The sequence below is a fragment of the Triplophysa dalaica genome, unplaced genomic scaffold (assembly GCF_015846415.1).
Source record: "Triplophysa dalaica isolate WHDGS20190420 unplaced genomic scaffold, ASM1584641v1 Contig22, whole genome shotgun sequence".
NCBI classification, from domain to species: Eukaryota; Metazoa; Chordata; class Actinopteri; order Cypriniformes; family Nemacheilidae; genus Triplophysa; species Triplophysa dalaica.
Genome location: NW_026622656.1, coordinates 37214 through 43786, shown reverse-complemented (window position 1 = coordinate 43786; position 6573 = coordinate 37214). Strand labels below are relative to the sequence as shown.

The following is a 6573-nucleotide window of genomic DNA, read 5'->3' as shown; positions in this document are numbered from 1 at the left end:
GATGTGGAGATGACAAGACGTTTGGCATCTTTCGATACTTGTGATATTAATGAAAATAGTGCTGTGCCATGGAGGAGAGAAAAACATTTTGTTATTCATAAAAGGCTTAAAGAGCAGCTTGATTGATATTTCATTCTTTAAAAGCACAAGTACTTGAATCTCACCTGTATTCTATTCCGGTATTATTACCAATGGTATTTGAATGTACAGTAAACATGCTTTGTGTATTAAGTTCTTTGGATAATATTTTGGGCTATTCTACATTGTTTAACCACACAAATCTTTTTAAACATTCTTTAAAAAAACTCAATTAAATTTCAAATGTAACAGAACAAAATATAATAATACATTTATCGGTCTCCTTCATATCCACTTTTCTTTTTCGAAGATAAAAAAAAAAACCAAAGCAACCTATTCCAACATAATATTTGTTTGCATGCTACTTGGGTACATGGTGTCTTTCAACATATCAAACTGATGATACGATACAAGACGTGTTACCTCATCTTATGTCTGACTGGGTACATTCTCCTGAGGTCCCACTACTCATCAATCTCTGCACAACTTCTCACAGTTGCCTGCTTATCCAACAGGACCAGCCCAGTCCAGTGTTTTTCTGAGTTTATGTTATAGTCTAGGTAGTGATTGATTCAAATAATAATCCGTCTTTGCAATATTTTTGCCGATTTGAGATAGAAGCCACTTTTCCATAAACACACTTGTTTAATCCTTTTAACCAAAAATATGAGTTTGACAAATATGAGAATAGTTGAGATTTACCGCATGTTTAGGTTTGTTTGTAAATTTGTTTCAACATTATCTTCATGCAGTCATTCCCCTGTAAACATTTTTTAGCTAACTAGCTACCACTTAAAATTGTTTAAATGGTATTCCCAAGTAACTAAAACTTAATGCCTTAAGCTTAAGGAAACTTTTGAGCTGGGTATACGATTACTTAAATCAGTTTATTAAATATGGCTCCCTCTAGCGATGGACATGGGGTACTGTTTCTAGAATGTACATTGTTATATTTACATTTACGCATTTAGCAGACGCTTTATCCAAAGTGACTTACATTGCATTAACCTAAACATTTACACATAGGTATGTGCAATCCCCTGGATCGAACCCACAACCTTATTTTGTTAACACAATGCTCTTACCACTGAGCTACAGGAAAGCTATATAGTATTGCCTCAGCAATAACATTTATATTATTCGCATATAAATCTACCAAATTCAAATGGAAATAAGGATAAAATAATATTATAAAATCTTATATGTATATAAGTCTAACAAATTCAAAAGGTTTGAAAACTTGTAAAACTGTGACCTTATATCTTATTTGACCCATAATTGAACTACCAGTTTATTTTGTCCCTGAGGCAGTGATTTGTTTTTTGAGGTAATTATTAGTAAACCATGTACAAAATGAGATTGATTGAATACTAAATTAGTACCTCAACCATTCTCCAAATATTTTGTAGATTTTATAAAACGCAGATATTCTTTTGGAATACCAAGATTTTCTTCCATCCAGGATTACAGTAAAAACTCTTACAGCATTTCTATTGAGTCTATACTGAAATAAATAACGACAAAAAAATTGACGAAACTAAACAAATTGTAGTGATAATGGTTTTCCTATAGATTCAAGATCATTTGATTTATTCATTTTTAAACAGTAGAAGACAATCAATTCAAGACCAGAAGCATGCTTCATAAAGCTTGTTTTATTGAAAGATACTGATAAACATGGGTATATTGCAGCACTATATTTGGATATGCGAAATATGTCTTGAAGCAAACAACTTAAACTCTCAAAAGCGTTTTTCATTTGTTTGAAAATGACACCGTTTCTCTACTATTGAATGTTATTATGTAGCGTATTAGTTGCATATACTGAAACTTCTTTCCATCCCAACCCCTCCTGTGATCTTTGGCCCTGCGCATTATTACATAATTGCTGTAAATCTGCCCTTTACTCTGCATTCCGCAAAACAAGATTAAAAAAACAACAAAGTATATCTATACAAGGATGTAGTACACAAATGTATCCGTACCAAGTTACTGTGCAAGAAATTTAAGTCATAACAACATAAAGAACAACATGTCTTTGATCATTGAATAGTTGAAGTAGTTCACTTTTTTTACTTTTGATGATTCAAAAACAATTAAACCCCAGACTCGTTTTGCTAAGGTTAGTGCAGGCCTCAAACATCAGCTGCAAAAGTCACATACGGTATGTGTAACAGCATTCTCTATTGACATTTTTAGTAATGTACTTTATTACTGATAGAACTCTCACTGTTTTATATAAATGGCGAAGGAGTTGCCAAGTGCATGTATGCTTCTTCTCAAAGGTTACCTGCGAAAAAGGAAAAAAGTCAGCATTCTTTGAGTAATCCTTATCCTGGATATCAAAATCACATGATGGGTCAGGCTAGTACAGTATGTGTATCAAGTTCTTATTAAAACAAGACCAGACTCCATGTCTAAGAATAGACATCAGAAACATCTCCAAGTCAAAGTAAAGGTGCGTCTACATATTACATCTAAACATTAAACACTGAAAGATCCAGACAAAATCGGTGTGAAAAAGAATAAATCTGAATGTGATGTTATGCTATTTCAGCACACTTGGACACTCAATACATCACGTACTTCTGACACACAGTTGTGCAGTGCTTTTGGCTTTTCCGCTGATAAAGCACAGCGTGCCACTCATGTCTTCCGACGTCTGTTTAAGAGTCAGCCTATGAACGGTTCCCATCTTCTCCATTACTACTCTTGGACTGGGATGAAGCGTCTGTCCATTGATGGTCCAGGTAGGAGCCTTTGTTGCAGGTAAAGAGACTTCACATGCAAAGCATGCATCCGCAGGGGCAATGACATCCACATCCTTGAGCTCTCGCACTATCTGGATTGACTGAGCTGTTTCAAAAAAATGAGGGAAACAATTCACACAGTAAAAATACAATGTAGACAACCCCCCTGCTAAAAAAAAAACTATGGACACTCAATTGTTCACCAGCATCAAATTCCTTGTAGCGTAAAAATAAATAATAAAAACTAGATAAAATTCAAGAAATAATACTAAAAAAATAATTGATTTAATTAATATTCAAATAATGTATGTGTTTTTGCCATTATAAAAAGGAAATGGGCCATTATCGCCATCTGTCGGTTATCGTAGTAATGACGCTTCACGTGACACTGAGGTAAGTTCTGCTCTGCGAGTTGTACAGAGATTTGTATAATAAAAATAGCAAAAATATACAGTTCGCTAAAGAAGCTGTGTTACGAACATGTTAAGAATATCCTTAAAATTAAATATGACAGGGTAACATCTTCGCGCCAAAATCCGGCACACACACAGTTTAGAGCCACTGCAAAATGAAAGCGCTGTCAATCAGATTCAGCTAACTTTTGTTGTATCGTCCCGCGGTTTGTGTATTGATTTTGCCTCACCTTCCACAGTAAGTTTGGCTGAGGATGTGTAGTTTCCAACTTGAACGCTATAGGTGCCCTCATCCTCTAGCAAGACCTGCTGAATCACAAGTTTTCGATAACAGCCCTCACTGCAGATCTCAAAGCGCTCTGAGGGCAGGATGACGCTCGGTCCCTTATACCATCGAATACTGCAGCGGGGATTAGTCACAGTACAGTCCAGTACGACGCGACTTTTCTCCAGAGCTGTTTTATCTTGAAGCGGCTTCCCGATGTTCGCTGGCAGTGCTGTAAAATATATAAAAAAACAACTTTAGATTTGAGCCTGACTACGCTGTTGCAGCGAAGGTTCGTATCACAGCGACCCATGATATTTGTAGTAAATGTATTGACTTATTTTTCAGTTTTAAACTTTGAAGTACAATCCAATTGGCTTTACAAGTCGTTTCAACTCGCCAGTCAGTTAATTGTTTGTTATATATTTACATTTTCTGTAGATTGTACTCAGTGTTGGGTGTAACTAGTTACTAAGCAATTAGTTACTGTATTTTAATTACTTTCCCCTTGAAAAGTAAAGTAAAGGATTACTCTTATTTTTTCTGTAATTTAATTACAGTTACTTCTGATGTGATTAAACTAAATACTTTGTAAGCTATATGTGTGAGAAATAGTGGAATTGACATCAAAATAAATCCATGCTTAAACTTATAATTCTCACATTTGTAATACTTTAGTCAGTTAATAAGAGTACTTTATGTGGTTTAATATTATTTATTTGAATGACTTAAAAGAGTAATTTCATGTCAATCCTGTCTGGTAGACGGTCTCTCTCTAATAACCCGAGGAGGAGGTTAAGGTCATGTTAGCACCAGAGGTGGGTAGTAACGAGTTACATTTACTCCGTTACATTTACTTGAGTAACTTTTTGAAAAAATTATACTTCTAGGAGTAGTTTTAAATCACTATACTTTTTACTTTTACTTGAGTAGATTTGTGAAGAAGAAACTGTACTCTTACTCCGCTACATTAGGCTACAATAAGCTCGTTACTTTTCTTTTGACCTCTTTAAAATTCTACGCGTCATTGTTTTATTTTGTCTTCTGCCAAAGGCTCTACCATGTGACTGTGTTTCTCCAATCAAACGTAGTTGCGCAGTCTCGTCACGTGACCATACTCAATCTCAGCGGTGTTCGGCGGGACGGGTTAGTTTACAGTCGTAGCAAAACTAAAATGTCACAATCAACCATCGGCAATGCAGACACAGGCGAGGAGGAACACCCCTGGCCTCATATTGAAAGCATGTTTACTTTAATAAAAGTGCGAAACAGCAGCTACATTATGCGGTGTCTTCTGTGTCTCCCAAAACAAACGGACATTTCAGCATTCAAAAACTCAACATCTAATTTGAGGAAACATGTAGCGGTTTGTGTTCTAAAATCGTTTTTTTTTTGCTGTGGATAGACGAATGTTTGTCTTTTAGGTTACATATGTTTTAAACATTTCCTATATATATTATGTGTGGAACGGTACATGTATTTGTATTGAACCGAAATGGTATGGGCGTCACGGTTCGGTGCATACATTTAACTAACACAGAAAATAACTTACACGGTATAAAAATAAATAAAACTCGCGTGCAAATTAATTAATATAATGCAGAACTACTGTTAGATACGTGGGTTCTTTAGGGACACTTAATCTGTAGTCCCGCTTTAGCTCTGAAGCAGGCTGCGTTTGCATTGCAATGCTTTAGTATGTTGTGTGTGAGAGAGAGAGAGAGAGAGAGAGAGAGAGAGAGAGAGAGAGAGAGAATGACGTGGGCGCTATCGAAAAGTCACAAAGTGTTTACTTATATCTGTGTGTGTGTGTATGAGGCGTGGGTAAGATCGAACAGTGGAAACATAAACATTTTCCATCATTTTGTTTATGCAGGACATCATTCAAACTGCAAAGTGTTGAAGTTACTGTTAAATAAAATTTTAAGGAAAACAAATATATTAATCTGAAATGTAGCAAATTAACTTTCAAATTAATTGTTATTTTAATTTAATTTAGACTTTTCAGTCATTAAGGACTCCTGTTCACTGAAAAACGATCACAGCTTCACAGCAAGAACCTTGAGAACCAACTACTGTTGAAGCTTAATAGACATCACTGAGTAATTCTTTTGTGAAGTTGTTTGTTTCTGCATTTTTTGTCACAAACACACACACACACACTCTCTCTCTCTCTCTCTCTCTCTCTCTCTCTCTCTCTCTCTCTCTCTCTCTCTCTCTCTCTCTCTCTCTCTCTCTCTCTCTCTCTCTCTCTCTCTCTCTCTCTCTCTCTCTCTCTCTCTCTCTCTCTCTCTCTCTCTCTCTCTCTCTCTCTCTCTCTCTCTCTCTCTCTCTCTCTCTCTCTCTCTCTCTCTCTCTCTCTCTCTCTCTCTCTCTCTCTCTCTCTCTCTCTCTCTCTCTCTCTCTCTCTCTCTCTCTCTCTCTCTCTCTCTCTCTCTCTCTCTCTCTCTCTCTCTCTCTCTCTCTCTCTCTCTCTCTCTCTCTCTCTCTCTCTCTCTCTCTCTCTCTCTCTCTCTCTCTCTCTCTCTCTCTCTCTCTCTCTCTCTCTCTCTCTCTCTCTCAGTATTTGTGTCTGTCTGATTGAATGCTTGTTAAAAAATAAATCAGACGTTACTCAACAGTTACTCAGTACTTGAGTAGTTTTTTAACCAAGCACTTTTTTACTCTTACTCAAGTAATTATTTGGATGACTACTTTTTACTTTTACTTGAGTCAAATTATTCTGAAGTAACAGTACTTTTACTTGAGTACAATTTTGGGCTACTCTACCCACCTCTGGTTAGCACCACTTAGACAACACTAGAGAGGGCAGATGCATTATGGGAGCCAACTGAAAAAGAGAAAATGAATTTTTCCTTGATGAGAGACTTTCCTTTTTTATCCAGAAGAAATCCTAATTTCGTATAATTTGCTGTTTCTTGGTTTAGAAAACCTAAGGAAGTTCTCGGTTACGTGTGATTTAAGCATCACCTACTAAATAAAATAAATCCAAAAGACAACTGGGAGGAACAACTGGCAAGATCTGTTTTCGAAAAAAAAATATTTGTGATACAATTCTGCATGCATC

The 6573-nt window shown here is 36.1% G+C and overlaps 1 long non-coding RNA gene across 1 annotated transcript; it reads right to left on the bottom strand.

Moving 5' to 3' along the window:
- Positions 1-1713: 1713 nt before the first annotated feature.
- On the bottom strand, positions 1714-3961 carry LOC130417146 (uncharacterized). The gene is made up of 3 exons (XR_008906153.1): positions 3472-3961; positions 2665-2934; positions 1714-2368 (listed from the first exon to the last, which is right to left on the bottom strand). It is a non-coding gene; the product is annotated as an uncharacterized LOC130417146 (long non-coding RNA).
- Between the last annotated feature and the right edge of the window lie 2612 nt (positions 3962-6573).